The 14,849-nt window shown below is 43.5% G+C and overlaps 1 protein-coding gene across 1 annotated transcript in view; it reads right to left on the bottom strand.

The window, feature by feature from the left end:
- Positions 1 to 14,849, bottom strand: part of CNTNAP2 (contactin associated protein 2) — a 2,266,356-nt gene that overhangs the window by 49,359 nt on the left and 2,202,148 nt on the right.

Raw genomic sequence — 14,849 nt, 5'->3', positions numbered from 1 at the left:
TCAGGAGGTGCAAATTACAGTGGCTGTGGCACCTCAAAGAAAATACATTTTCTCGGTATGAGCAGTCATTTTCTCTTGGTGACATGTTGCATACTTTGTTTCAGAACAGATGAGAGCTTAAAATATTTTATGGGGTGATCGCATTAATCTCGCCTCTAAAATATGTTATCGTGAATCTTAGGCATCTTGGGGGAAATGAATCTGCCTAGAAAATATGGTTTTCTGGATAACAAGAGATCTAATTCTTTTGGCATGAGCCCATTTCAGTATTTCCAGCTGAATATCTGTCTAGAATGCTTTTTTAAGGCAAAGCGGGCCCAACATCAGGGTCATGTGATAACTTTCACAGGCCCTAGGCACGTTTGCTTTCAAGGTTTTCTTCCTCCATAAAAAAAAAATCAAAAGTAATATTTTAGGACTGTGTTGGTATAAAGATGAATATAATGATATTATGTATTAAAATATTGTACATTAAAACATTTTTCCTTTGACTTAACAGTTCATTTTTTTCTTCTGATTTTAAATGTTATTAGACCATTTCTGTGGGTCCCTGGAAGTGCTGTGGGTCTACTGAGCCCCATGGATATGCTGGCGCCTGCCAAACGTATGTGATGGTTTTTCTCTTTTTTTTTTTTTTTGAGACAAAGTCTTGTTCTGTCGCCAGGCTGGAGTGCAGCAGCACCATCTTGGCTCACTGCAGTCTCTGCTTCCCAGGTTCAATCGATTCTCCTGCCTCAGCCTCCTGAGTAGCTGGGACTACAGGCATGCACCACCACGCCCAGCTAATTTTTGTATTTTTAGTAGACACAGGGCTTCACCACGTTGTCCAGAGTGGTCTCAATCTCTTCACCTCGTGATCCGCCTGCCTCGGCCTCCCAAAGTGTTGGGATTACAGGCATGAGCCACCGTGCACAGCTGTGATGGTTTTTCTTAATGGCTTGAAGCTTGGCTGGGAATATTGTTTTGCCATGCTATGGAGACAGCTGGAAAGTAGCCCTGGATTTGCATTTTTGAAGAAGGGCTTGAAGTTGCCTTTTTTTTTGGGTCATTTTCCTCTGTCTTAGACAGGTGGTGAAAACTGTGCTACTGACTCTACAGCATGGTTGCCTTTCTGCAAAAGTATCTGGAAATCACAAACTGCATGATGGTCTCTCACTCCTGGAAATCATCTTTGTTATCTCCACCAGCATTCTTTAATTTGTGAACAATTTTAAAAGTAAAATAGTTATTGTCTTCAAAAGATTCTATTTCTTCAGCCATGATGCTATCTGCCATTTGCGTAAGTTCTTTTCAACATGTGGCCTTGGGCAAGAATCCATGGAAAAATTGTGGACTTAATTTTACAGAAAGAGTGAAATAAAAGTCTTACACAGATCAACTTTGTTGTGGAATCCCATTCATCACCCACACAAGGAATTATTGAGTATGTATTGTATGCCAGGTGGTGAGGATTCGGTAGTGAAAAAGAGTTTCTACCTTCAAGGACTACATAATTTAATCTAATATTGCATATTCTGACATTATACTGGACAGATATGTGTATATATACACATATATATACATATATATAAATCTCAAATATATATATTTGAGATGGAGTCTCACTCTTTCGCCCAGGCTGGAGTACAATGGTGCAATCTTGGTTCACTGCAACCTCTGCCTCCCAGGTTCAAGTGATTCTCCTGCCGCAGCCTCCTAAGTAGCTGGGATTACAGGCGCATAGACGGGGTTTCATCATGTTGGCCAAGCTGGTCTCGAACTCCTGACCTCAGGGGTTCTGCCTGCCTTGGCCTCCCAAAGTGCTGGGATTACAGGCATGAGCCACCACGCCCGGCCTGCTAGACAGTAATATTATTTTTTGACTGAATTAATAAGTGAAAGACAAAAAAGCTACTTTTTTCAGGATGAGCTCAAAAACTAGTTAAGCAATAAGCAAAATGTCTGTCCTTTGCTTAAAGAAAGCCTCGTGCTCTGAAATGATATTTTCCCAAGAAAATAAAGCAGGAGAAGGGACAGAGTGAGACGGGGAGATGCTACTCTAGGTAGCAGGAGCAGGGAAGGCCACTCTGATGAGATTACGTTTGAGCTCTGAGCCAGGCGAAAGGAACCCAAGGAAAAAGCATTCCAGGTAGAAGGTACAGTGATTGCAAAGGCCCTAAGGAAACACACGTACAGAGGTTCATCAAGCATGAAGGGCCTACATCCCAGTAAACCCACTGTACCTTTTTGAGCTCACCCTACAAAAGCAGTCCTTTTGTCTTTCACTTATTAATTCAGCCACTAATTCAGTCAAAAAATAATATTACTGTCTCGTATATTGTCAGAATAAAAGTGCATTTAATACACTCAACTTACCAAACACACCCTACCTTAAATGTGCTCAGAACACTTACATTAGCCTACAATTGGGCAAAATTATCTAATGCAAAACCTATTTTATAATAGAATGTTGAGGCCGGGCGTGGTGGCCCACGCCTGTAATCTCAGCACTTTGGGAGGCCGAGGCGGGCGGATCACATGAAGTTGGGAGTTTGAGACCAGCCAGGCCAACATGGAGAAACCCTGTCTCTACTAAAAAAAAATACAAAATTAGCCAGGCGTGGTGGCACATGCCTGTAATCCCAGCTACTCGGGAGGCTGAGGCAGGAGAGTCACTTGAACCCAGGAGGTGGAGGTTGCAGTGAGCCGAGATCATGCCATTGCACTCCAGCCTGGGCAACAAAAAGCGAAACTCCATTTAAAAAAAAAATAGAATGTTGAATATCTGATGCAATTTATTGATCAGGGAAAATGAAAAGCAGAATGGTTGTATGTGTACTCGAGGGATGGTTTCTACTGAATGGGTATTGTTTTTGCACCATGGTAAAGTAAAAAAGTTGTTAAGTTGAACCATCATAAGTTGGAGACCATCTGTGTATGTATTCTGGCTTCCCTTTAAATGTTGAAACATGGGGCTGGAGTGACGGTGGATCCTGCTTGCCAAAGTGTAGACTGTTTGATTTCAAGCTTCCTATTAGCAGCATTGAATTTGGCACATGAGTAGTAAGTCCCCCTGCTAAGAGAGCCACACTTGTCTGTTGGATGGGGCTTAGGTAGTGCTGTGGTCCTCTGCAGCCTGCACATAGTACAGATGCAGGAAGAATGGGAGATGGCCAGAACCATGCCCTTTAGTAAGCCACGGCAGAACATCCCCCAACCTCAGCACCTCAGCAGCCACAAGGGTGGCCAGCACAGCAAAGACCTGTAAGGATCCTATTACAGGTTGAGTTGTGTGCCCCAAAAAGGTATGTCAAATTACCTGTGAGTGTGACCTTTTTATGGAAAGACAGTTTTTGCAGATGTGGTTGATACGGTTTGGCTCTGTGTCCCCACCCAAATCTCACCTCGAGTTGTAATCCCCACATGTCAAGGGAGGGACCTGGGGGGACGTAATTGAATCATGGGGGTGGTTTCCCCCGTGCTGTTGTCGTGATAGTGAGTTCTCATGAGATCTGATGGGTTTTGTTTGTTTGTTTGTTTTTTGTTTTTTTTAGACGGAGTCTCCCTCTATTGCCCAGGCTAGAGTCAATCTTGGCTCACTGCAACCTCTGCCTCCTGGGTTCAAGTGATTCTCCTACCTCAACCTCCCGAGTAGCTGAGACTACAGGCACGCACCACCATGCCCAGCTAGTTTTTTTGTATTTATAGTAGAGAGGGGGTTTCACTATATTGGCTAGGTTGGTCTCGAACCCCTAACTTCATGATCTGCTCGCCTTGGCCTCCCAAAGTGCTGGGATTACAGGCGTGCTGGGATTACAGGCATGAGCCACCGCGCCCGGCTGATCTGATGGTTTTATAAGTGTCTGGCATTTCCCCTGCTGGCACTCATTCACTCTCTCCTGCCGCCCTGTGAAGAGTTGCCTTCTGCCATGATTGTACGTTTCCTGAGGACTCCTCAGCCATGCAGAACTGTGAGTCAATTAAACCTCTTTTCTTTACAAATTACCCAGTCTTGGGCATTTCTTCCTAGCAGCGCGAGAACGGACTAATACAATGGTCGAGTTAAGATGAGGTCATCTTTAGTTAAGGTAAGCCCTCATCCAGTGACTGTTGTCCTTATAAAAAGAGAAGACACAGACACACACACAGGGAGAAAGCCAGGTGGAGGCAGAGGCAGAGACTAAAATTATGCTTCCACAAGCCCAGAAAAACCAAGGTCTGCCAGCAACGATCAGAAGCTGGAAGAGAACAATTCCCCCTCTGAGTCCCCAAGAGGACCCACCCCTGCTGACACCCTGATTTCAGAGCTCTGGGCTCCAGAACTGTGAGAGGATAAATCTGTATTGCTGTAAGCCACCCAGTTTGTGGTACTTTGTTATGACAGCCCAGGAGATGAAGACAGACCCTGAAGACTGCGTGTAATCCCGGGCCCCTTGACACTCTGGAAAGGATATATGAAGGCAGAGAGATTGAGTATTTGCCTCAAAGAGACTGAATTCACCTAAAAGAAACACTTTTTAAATGAGAGACTTAGTTGACTTTCAGTGCAAGCTTCAATCTCCCCTCAACCCAAACCAAGAACATAGAAATGGATGCCTCAGAACAAGATGAGACCCGATATAGAAAATTAAAACAACTCTAGGCCGGGCGCAGTGGCTCATGCCTGTAATCCCAGCACTTTGGGAGGCTGAGGTAGGTGATCACCTGAGGTCAGGAGTTCAAGACTAGCCTGGTCAACATGGTGAAACCCCGTCTCTACTAAAAATACAAAAATTTGGGCATGATGGCGGGTGCCTGTAATCCCAGCTACCTGGGAGGCTGAGGCAGGAGAATCACTTGAACCCAGGGGGCAGAGGTTGCAGTGAGCCAAGATCGCGCCACTGCACTCCAGCCTGGGCAGCAAGAGAGAAAGTGTCTCAAAAAAAAAAAAAAGAAAAAAAACCCAACTCTAATACCTTCATCTTTTTACTCATCTGAATTTAGTCCATAAATATTTTAGCCCTTTACAAATTAATAAAAATAATTTTTTCCCATGAGTACTGGAACACAGAAAGGGATCATTCTGGCTTTTTCTGGTGCCACTTCTGTAAGTTTGGGCCTCCACAGTATGCACTACCTAAATGCCTAATTGATTCAAGATCTTTATACCACTTTAAAATCTTACACTTTTAAGTTTTTGAAAGTGTTTACTTTTGAGTTTAAAAATCTTACAAAGAAGTTGATCGCACAATTACAAGGGTTTACTGATATTCCTCACGTTCTATTTCCAATTCCATCTCCATTTCCTATTTCAGAGTTAGCATTTTTCTGAGGTTGGTGAGGGCTGTGTTTCAAAACTTTTCATTTGGAGAAGCAATTTCCTTCGTTGCTTCACACCTGTTCTCTTCATGCCTGTTCTCTTCACCACTCAATTGCTTGGTAACCTCTGAGTTCCTTCTTCTCCTTCTTCCACTCCTTTCCCTAAAGAGATTGCATGTCCTGAAGGTTTAATTTTAGTTGCAGAATATGTTCTTGGTCTAGATGAGGCCTGGAATCCATGTGTTTATTTCGGAGCAGTCAGCTAGGAGTTGTTGCTTGTTGTATCGTTTGTCACTTGCCTTGCTGTTTAGCTTATTCTTATGCTCTAAATTAAACGTGAGCCCCCTTCCCTTTCAGTCCAGCCAACCCATGGCTGCCAATCTGCAGTTTTTGCCGTGTTCTAAAGGGGTTTATGGACTCTTGTAGAAACTGCAGAAATAAAGATAACTTCTCAAGATCCCCTTTGTTAGAAAAGTTTATTGTATTTTTCACATCTGGAGAAAAGTCCTCAATTCGTAGGATCAAACCACAAATGGTTTAAAGTAATAATGAATCAAAAGGTATAGTGAATGCACCTGAATATCCCAAACTAAACATCTGAAACCAACGACTGTGATTTCCTATGTATCCCAGGGCAGTGAGAAATATTTTCTCTGCAGCTAGTGAAATTCAAGAACGCTTCTCTCTTTACCCTGCTGTTAAAATTTATACAGCAAAAGAGACAGTGTGAGACAATTAAAAAAAAATTCCTGAAAGTATAATAAGTTGAAACTGTCCTACTGAGTACATTTTCCGAATGGCTTTCCAAAAGAAGACATTTTCCTTAAAGGAAGCTTGCAGAGACTCTGAAATATTCCATCTCTCTAGCAATGTAACTGGCTGCACCTTGAATTTCTAAATTCTGACAATAGCCCATAGGCTAAAGGCACACATACAAAGAATGACTATGTCACACGGATGCCACTCAGGATATAAGAGCAGAATTTCCAGCTCTCCCTACAAAAAGGCAAAACAATGTCTTCAAATTTAGTATACAAAATGAATCTCTGAATTGAAAAGTGTGCTTATTTATATTTAAGAAGGGAGGCTTTGCCTATATTGCAACTGTAGCAAGTACTAGTTATGTGTTGCTTAGTGATGGGGATACACTTTGCGAAATGAGTCTTGTTAGGCAATTTTGTTATTGTGGGAACATCATAGAATGCACTTCCAGAAACCTGGATGGCAGAGCCTACTACCCACTTAGGCTATATGGGAAGGTCTATGGTTCCTAGGTTATAAATCTGTATAGCATGTTATTGTCCTGAATACTGTAGGCAATTGTAACACAATGGTAGTATTTGTGTATCTACAGGTAGTTAAACAGAAAAGGTACAGTAAAAATAACCATATTATAATCTCATAGGACCACCGCTGTACACACAGTCTGTGGTTGACTGAATCATCCTTATGCAGCACATGACCGTATTTCGGAAGAGCTAAGGAGTCCTCATGTTTTTCTCATCCTTCCTCACCAATCATACAGCAAAAAAAAGTAACTGATGTCTTAAGTGCATATTTTATGCAGGGCCCTAGGCTGAGCAATTTACATTCATTAACTTCTTTAATTTTTGTAGCTCCTCTGTGAAATAGGTGCTATTATTATCTTATTTCTCATTTTACAGAGGAAACAGGCCTGGAGAAGTTAAATACTTTAACTCTTCTGTTACTCTGCTCCTAAGTGCTTTATTCTAATGCATTCCTGATTAGGTGCTTGAAAGCAGAATATCTAAAGGCTGAATAACAGATGTATTAAAAGGGAGGCCTGTTCTATTTCCACAAAGTTAAACAAAAGCATAGGACCTCTAATTGCAGTTTCTACAGGTGCTACCTCTCTCTAGCCCAGACAACATGGTAAGTGGATGAGACCTCACTAGGCTCCTGGCGGGTGAACAGGCAGGCCAGCCATCCTCACTCACCCAAAAGCCATCCCTTCTCATGCAATCTCCACATTCTCAAATGCTCCCGTCTCCCATTTCCCTCAAGCCAGCTTCATTTCCATTCTGAGAGTTCTTGCCATGGTCTCGTGGCTGCCCGCCATCTTGGCTTCTTCCCCCCATTTCATCCACCACCTGGCCCTCAGGGGAACGTTTCTGAAACTGCGTAGGATCCTCTCATTCTGCTTCAGTGACTGCCTCTAGTAGAAAGCACAGGCACCTCGAAATGATGAACAAGTCTCTTTGTGCTCTGACCCCTGCTTCTCCCAGCCGCCTGGCTGTGTATATCCCCTCAGACACTCCCTCAGCCAGTGATACGACCACCTTGAACACCCCTAGGCTGAATCAGGCACACTCCTTTTGGCCTCTCCAATGTAGTCAGGAGTAATAGGGCCTGCTACAGTTATGGGATCACAGGTTTTTCTCCCTGACTAGATGGAAGCTTCTCAAAGAAGGTGCCGTATTTTCTTGTGTTGTATCTTCATCACATAGTGTAGGGCCTGGAACCTGGGCCCCACAGGTCAGGAGCAAATGAGCATGTGTTTTTCCTAGTTACACAACTTTGTGCTTGTTTGAATACTTGTTTTGAATTTTCTGCATACAAACATACAGATGCTAACTATAAAGTAATCATTTTGATTCCATATGCATATATTAAGTCACACTTCCTATGTGTGCATACAAGAATTTAGTTGGAATCAGAAGTTTTATTAGTATGCTCTACACAAAAGGCCCTGTGCTTGGCACTGTGAGGCACAGAGAAACCATTATACTACAATACCTCATAGTCAAGAATAAACACTGACCGAGGCAAAACAGAGAAGGCCATGATGCACAGTCACACGAAGGACATCCAGAGGAGAGAGCTATGGATCTAGATTGGGGCGCAGGATCAAGGGAAGCCTGTGGGTGTCAGTGCCAACTGAACTGATCATTGAACGGGGGCTACAATTTGCAAAGAGAAGGCTGATGGGAGAGGGAGATGGGCCTTTCCCAAAACCAGGAAATCAATGAGCATGTGTGTTGTATTAGTCTGCTCTCATGCTGCTAATAAAGACATACCCAAGACTGGGTAATTTATAAAGGAAAGAGGTTTAATGGACTCATAGTTCCACATGGCTGGGGAGGCCTCACAATCATAGGCAAAGGCAAAGGAGGAGCAAAATCACATCTTACATGGTGGCAGGCAAGACAGCTCATGCAGGGGAACTCCCCTTTATAAAACCATCAGATCTCGTGAGACTCATTTACTATCACAACAGCCCGGGAAAGACCCATCCCCATGATTCAATTACGTCCCACTGGGTCCCTCCCATGACATGTGGGAATTACGGGAGCTACAATGCAAGATGAGATTTGGGTGGGGACACAGTCAAACCATATCATGGGGGAACTGCAAAGTACTAGGGATGGATACTGAAAAAGCTGGAAAGGTCTCCTACAGTATATATTGCGCAGGGCCTCACGCTCCAAATCAGTTTACACTTGATTTGTTAAGCACTGGAGCATCTTGGAAGACGAAGGGTTTTTTTTTTTTTTTTTTTTTTAATGGTGATGAAAACAACATAAAATTTTTGATCATGGGACAATTTTAATCAGATATGAGTAATATTGAAGCGAAGTGTCAAGCCAGGAGACTTACGGCTGTCTTGAGTGATGGGGTAAGGGTCTGACTGAGGTGATGGCAGAAGGGATGGAAAGGTGAGGACTCAGGAGAGACTTTATAAATGAGCATACTTCTAAAACCTGGTTTTCTCTTTGTCCATGGTTTGGCAAATAGAAGGAAATGCTGACAAATGTCAGGAAAATACATCAGGAGATTAACGTAATACAGGACACTGCTTGTTTAGTAGGCTACAAACTCCGGAGCTTTCTCAAGGGGGCTCTGTTGCTTCAGCCTTCACCTCTTGGATCTGGCTCAAGCAGGAGGTCAGCCAAGAGGCGTCTAGCTCTCAGGAGCAGGCAGCCACAGCTTTCCACATCTATTATTCATTTTGATGACAACACTCTCAGTGGCTGACACTATCTGTGAGTTCATGGACTGAAGAAGGCTTTGTAAGTCACAGCACACGTGGCATTTTTAATATAATACCCTTCTCTTACTTTCCAGTCCTTTCTGGTGGATTTTTTAAGAGTAAAAAGGTTGTGTGCTGAGCAAAATGGGGAAAAAAGTGCAGATTGAAGGAAATCAATGCTGTGTCTTTTTTTATTTTAAAACCATGTTTTATGGAACATATAAGCAAATCTTCAGTAATAACTATGTAATGATTTCTAATTTAATTTTAAGCTGTGTCTTAAACAGGAAAATTTTTTAAAGTTGTGAACCAATAAAATGCAAGTGTCATTATAGTCTATGTGTGTGTAACCATATGTGCATAGAAGTATCTTTTCACAATAAAATAAGAATACTGGGCCGGGTGCGGTGACTCATGCCTGTAATCCCAGCACTTTGGGAGGCCAAGGCGGGCAGATCACGAGGTCAGGAGATTGAGACCATCCTGGCTAACACGACGAAACCCCGTCTCTACTAAAAAATACAAAGAAAAAAATTAGCCAGGTGTGGTGGTGGGTGCCTGTAGTCCCAGCTACTCTGGAGGCTGAGGCAGGAGAACGGCGTGAACCCGGGAGGTGGAGCTTGTAGTGAGCCGAGATCGCGCCACTGCACTCCAGCCTGGGCGACAGCGCGAGACTCCATCTCAAAACAAAACAAGACAAAACAGAACAGCAGCTGGGGGCTGATGCATGAAGTGGATTTCCTTTATTTGGATTCTGTAAGTCAGGAATCACTTTGATTAACCCTAAGGATAATAATAGCAACATCTGCTAAATTTCTACCTTCCAGTGAGTACCTGGATGCAGAATGCTTTACACACATCTCATGTAAAGCCAAGTGTTCCATTGTTTAATCAATTTTGAGAGTTTTGGGTTTGGATTGCTTTTGTCATTGACACTCAGGCCTCCAAATCAGTGTGTGGCTGGGATCTCCATTTGGCCAGAGCTAGAGTCCCGCCATGAACCCAGGGTGGGGTGTGTGCTAAGGTCTGTCCCAAGGCATGCTCAGGAAGGTGAGTTCTCGCTAGCCGGGTGGGCTGGCCATTATTCTAGGGGCTTGAGGTGGGGGTGGAAAGAAAGGAACATAAGAAAAAAGTTGGATTATTTTCAGAATTTACTCATTTCTGACTTTGGAAAAGTGGTTAAAAAAAAAAAAAAAAAAAGCCTTTTAGGGAAGTTGTCCCAGGGAAGGGAGATGTCTTAAGAAAGAGACAGGAAGTGCTTCCTTCCGGTCGCCCCCTCACCCTCTCAGGACCAAGACCCCTCTTCTTTTGAGCTCCTGAGGACAGGTCCCAGGGAGACAGGAGATGGGTGTAGAGGGAGGAGGCAGGCAGTCCCTGGAGTCCGAGTGGGTCTCCGCTGTCACACATATGTGCTGGATTGGACCAGCAGCCTAAGGGCTCCCCAAAATAATTTCTGGGCCATTTCAGAAATGTGTCCAAATCCCAGTGGAACTAGATAATTTGGTCATTTCAACAACTTTTCTAAGGAAACAGTTCAAAGAATATTGCCTTGATTATCAGGAGGAACCAGAAAAATGTGACAGAAAAGAAATACTTGGAACTAAGATGTGCTACAAAATATTGAATGCTAGTATTTGCACAACAGGCTTAACACCAGACTTTTTTTCTGGTTTACAAAAAAAAAAAAAAAATTTAATTGTTTCCTTGACTATTTCTCAGCACCTGCTAAGACTTGCTACCAAAGCTTTGGGTTTATCAGAGTTTTCAAATTGTACAGGCAGTTATGTGCTGTAACACCTTGCTGTTCTGAGGTGTGCATTTCTTTTATCTCAAAATAGCACAAAGTTAGGGTTAAAAGTTAATTTCCTGGCCAGACTTTAGTCCCAGTATAGGAAACATTTGATGATAACAGCTCTGTTTCATTCTGAGTGTACTCAAATGAGAAAACTCAGTAATAACAAAACCAGAAGCAGACACCAAAAACTTATCAATGGAATATAAAATTGGAATTTTTGGTTTACTTTTGACTTTTTGAATCAACTTCATTGAGCTATAATTTGTACCCCAAAAATGTACTTATTTTAAATGCCTAGTTTGATGAATTTTGCCAAATACATATATCTGTATCACAGCCATCTCAACTAAGATGTAGAACATTTAAATTAGAAGTTTGCACACATTTCCTTTTTGTTTCCTGATACTTGTGTGTTTGTGTGTGTGTCTGTGTGTGTGTGTGTGAAAATTCATCCCTGAAAAAGAAAATACTTAAAAGAAACTTTCACCCTACCAAAAGGCTCTTGATAATAATTCTGAGATTTTTAGTATTACTGTCACTTGTATAAGAAAATTTGTAGACCAATACAGCCTTGTGCTTAAAATCCAATCAGACAATAATAATTTGTAGAGGAGGTTTTGCCACAGTAAAGCTTGTTTTGTTTTTTTTAAGATCCCTGAAGAGACAAAAGGGAGTGTTTTATGGACAACGAGGCAGCATGCTGCCTTCGAGTTTCAGGTTTTGGGGGGAATGAATCATTCCAGAATCCATACTTTTGCATAATCCAGTATAAACCCATGCCGATGTGGAAATGCATCTGCAGTATCCAGTAAAATCCCCACTGCTTCTTCCTCTTTTGTTTCCTCCTGTCTCCCACCCACAGCATTCTGAGGGGGAACACTTCAGTGGGCATTCTCAGAGGAACCACAAATGACCTTAAGCATGTAAAAATGGTCCCCAAACAATCGCTGGGAGCCCGCCTGTTGACCTTGGAGCAGGCTGCCAGAGCTCCAGGACCCAGGGCTGTCTCTAGGATCCTCAGCAGCGCTGGCATTCACGGTGCCTGCTACTGTCTTGTAACTTCAAAACATTTCGGCAAACGTGAGTTATAATCTCTCAAAATCACTTTACCATCGTCATCTGGCCAGTCCTGTTTCGAAGATAAGGTAACTGATGGAATCACTTGAGGTACAGGCCAGGGGACTTTGGGGAAAGGTAAAGGAGGGAACTTGTTCTAAGGGAGATGCTGGCAAAGGAGGCCAAAAGGTAAATGTGTGATTCAGGAGAAAGCATCCCATCAAGGATACCCCCTCACGGTGCATGGTGAGAGTGGCGGCTTCCAGTCCTGGCTTCCTGTCTTGATTCTGCAACTACCCAAAGTTGGCCTTGGGCAAGCCACAGCCCTCCATACTCCTACCATCAGTTTCTCCACCTGCAGTGCAATGGGGTTGAATCCATGAGCTCAGAGGGCCTCCAGCTCTAACCTCCTGGGAGACTGTGCCTGCCCCTGCCTGGGGCTCTAGCTTGACAGGCACTTTCATGTGCTTTCTATATTCCTAAGTTAAGGGTCCCCACAAATATAACCAGGTCCAATGTGGCGGCACACTCACATTGGCTGGTTTCACGTCTGTCTTTTATGGGATACGATTCCTTAAACCTGCTCATCCAGTAAGTCGTCCATGCAAAGGGTGTCCCTGTATTTTAGAAAGAGGCACATGAACTTTCAGTCTTTACTCATTGTCTCTTTAAACAGTTAATACTCTAAAGCTACAATTACATAATGATGTCTCGGTGTCTGAGTCCACCTTGCCTTGCTCCTTAAGATCACAGCTTCCTAAATGATCTTCCATTTCCACTTTTGCCCTTCTGTCATCCATCCTCCACTTAGCAGCCAGAGTGTTCTTGTAAAAACATAAATCAGACCATGTCTCTTCACTACTTAAAACCCTTCAGCGGCATCCAGCTGCTCTTGGAATAAAATGCAACATCCTATCATCATCTACATGGTCCCAAATGACCTGCCTACCACACACTTATCTGATTCGATCTCCTTTGGAGAAGATATGCACAAATTCTGGATATCATGCCTCTACAAAAGGAAGAGGCCATCTCTTCCCCTCTCCCCTTCTGAATGGCTGGGAAGTAGGTGTGATGGCAGGAATGGAGAAGCCTTCTCGGACCATGAGGTAGGGGTCACATATTGAGAATGCCAGATTGTAGCACAGCAGATTCTGGGTCCCAAAGTATTGCAGAGCTGTCTCATCGGACCTCAACTGTCCACCCATGCTGTTAAGTGACAGAGAAATAAATATCCATCTTGCTTAAACCCAGACTCACACTCTCTCTTTTTTTTTTTTTTGAGACAGAGTCCCAGGCTGGAGTGCAGTGGTGTGATCTCAGCTCACTGCAACCTCTGGCTCCCGGGTTCAACTGATTCTCCTGCCACAGCCTCCTGAGTAGGTGGGATTGCAGGCACGCACCACCACCCCCAGCTAATTTTTGTATTTTTAGTAGAGATGGAGTTTCACCATGTTGGTCAGGCTGGTCTTGAACTCCTGACCTCGTGATCCACCCACCTCGGCCTCCCAAAGTGTTGGGATTACAGGCGTGAGCCACTGTGCCTGGCCTGGGTTTCTCTATTACAGCAGCCAACAGGGTCCTAAACAATGCACCGCACTTTCCTTAGGGCTCTGTCCTCGCTGTTCCCACTCCCTGGGATGCATTTCCCCAGTTCCTCTCATAGCTGCTTTGCTATACTTCCAGCCTCCTGCTTAAGTGCCATGTCTTGAGGAGGCCTTACTTGACCAACTTAACCAAGTTGGTCATATCTCTCCACTGAACTCTAGCAGTGGCCTCCCCACTAGCCTCCTTGCCTCCATTCATGGTCTTCCCATCATCCATCATCCACAGAGGCCAACACCTTGATACGTGATAAGTTGCCTTATCAGGCCTTACCTGACCAACTTATCATGTATTATTAAACTGTGATAATGTTGTTTGCCCATTTGTCATGCTTGTTTTGCCCATGAATGAGAAGCCCCCTGAAGGCAGCAGCCTGACCTCTCTCGCTAGCCTTTATCTCTCCAGCACCTGGAACAGTGCCTGGCGTGCACTGGAGGGCCCAATAAGTATTTATGAAATGAATGAACAAGTGTAGCCACAATCAGCAGGATCCCCATTTCAAGTTCTTCTTTTGGTTCCTGGATCTGGGACAAAAGGGCTGGGGACACCTCACAGTTCAGAGGACTCTTCTGAGATGACTTAGCAAATCATCCGGAGAATACAGATCTCAATCCATAGCATTGCTCACAGAGGGATCTGAAAGAACAGCTTGTCTACCAAGGCCGATTTAATGAAACCGTGAAATATATGACTGCAACAAGAACCCTTACAAGAAATAAACTCAATCTGTTGCCTGGTATCCCTCTAATAATTAATGATATAACTAGGAAAGGTTGGTTCTGAACATAAAACAACCGCGGAAAGGAATTCAACTGAAGTGCACTTTGTGGTTACAAACACCTAGTGTCAGAGACAGTGTTATCGACCCCATTGAAAATAATGACTTATTGCAAGTAACCACAAATCAGCTGACTAGTTGAATGGATATTACACATTGTTTACTACACATCACCTCAAAAAATCATTAGATCCATACTAGGAGGAGTAAGAGGACTTACTACTCATGAATCCCTTCTTTCTGCAAACCTCATATCCTTATGCAAGAATGAGAAGAGCTGTTATTTGGGAATTAGAGAACCAGATTGCAGTCCTTGCCTGCCCTGTATTTGCGGCCGTAGACAGAAA

The sequence above is a fragment of the Pongo abelii genome, chromosome 6 (genome assembly GCF_028885655.2).
Source record: "Pongo abelii isolate AG06213 chromosome 6, NHGRI_mPonAbe1-v2.0_pri, whole genome shotgun sequence".
NCBI classification, from domain to species: Eukaryota; Metazoa; Chordata; class Mammalia; order Primates; family Hominidae; genus Pongo; species Pongo abelii.
Note: the sequence above shows the minus strand (reverse complement) of the source record. Positions and strands in the feature narration are given on the sequence as shown.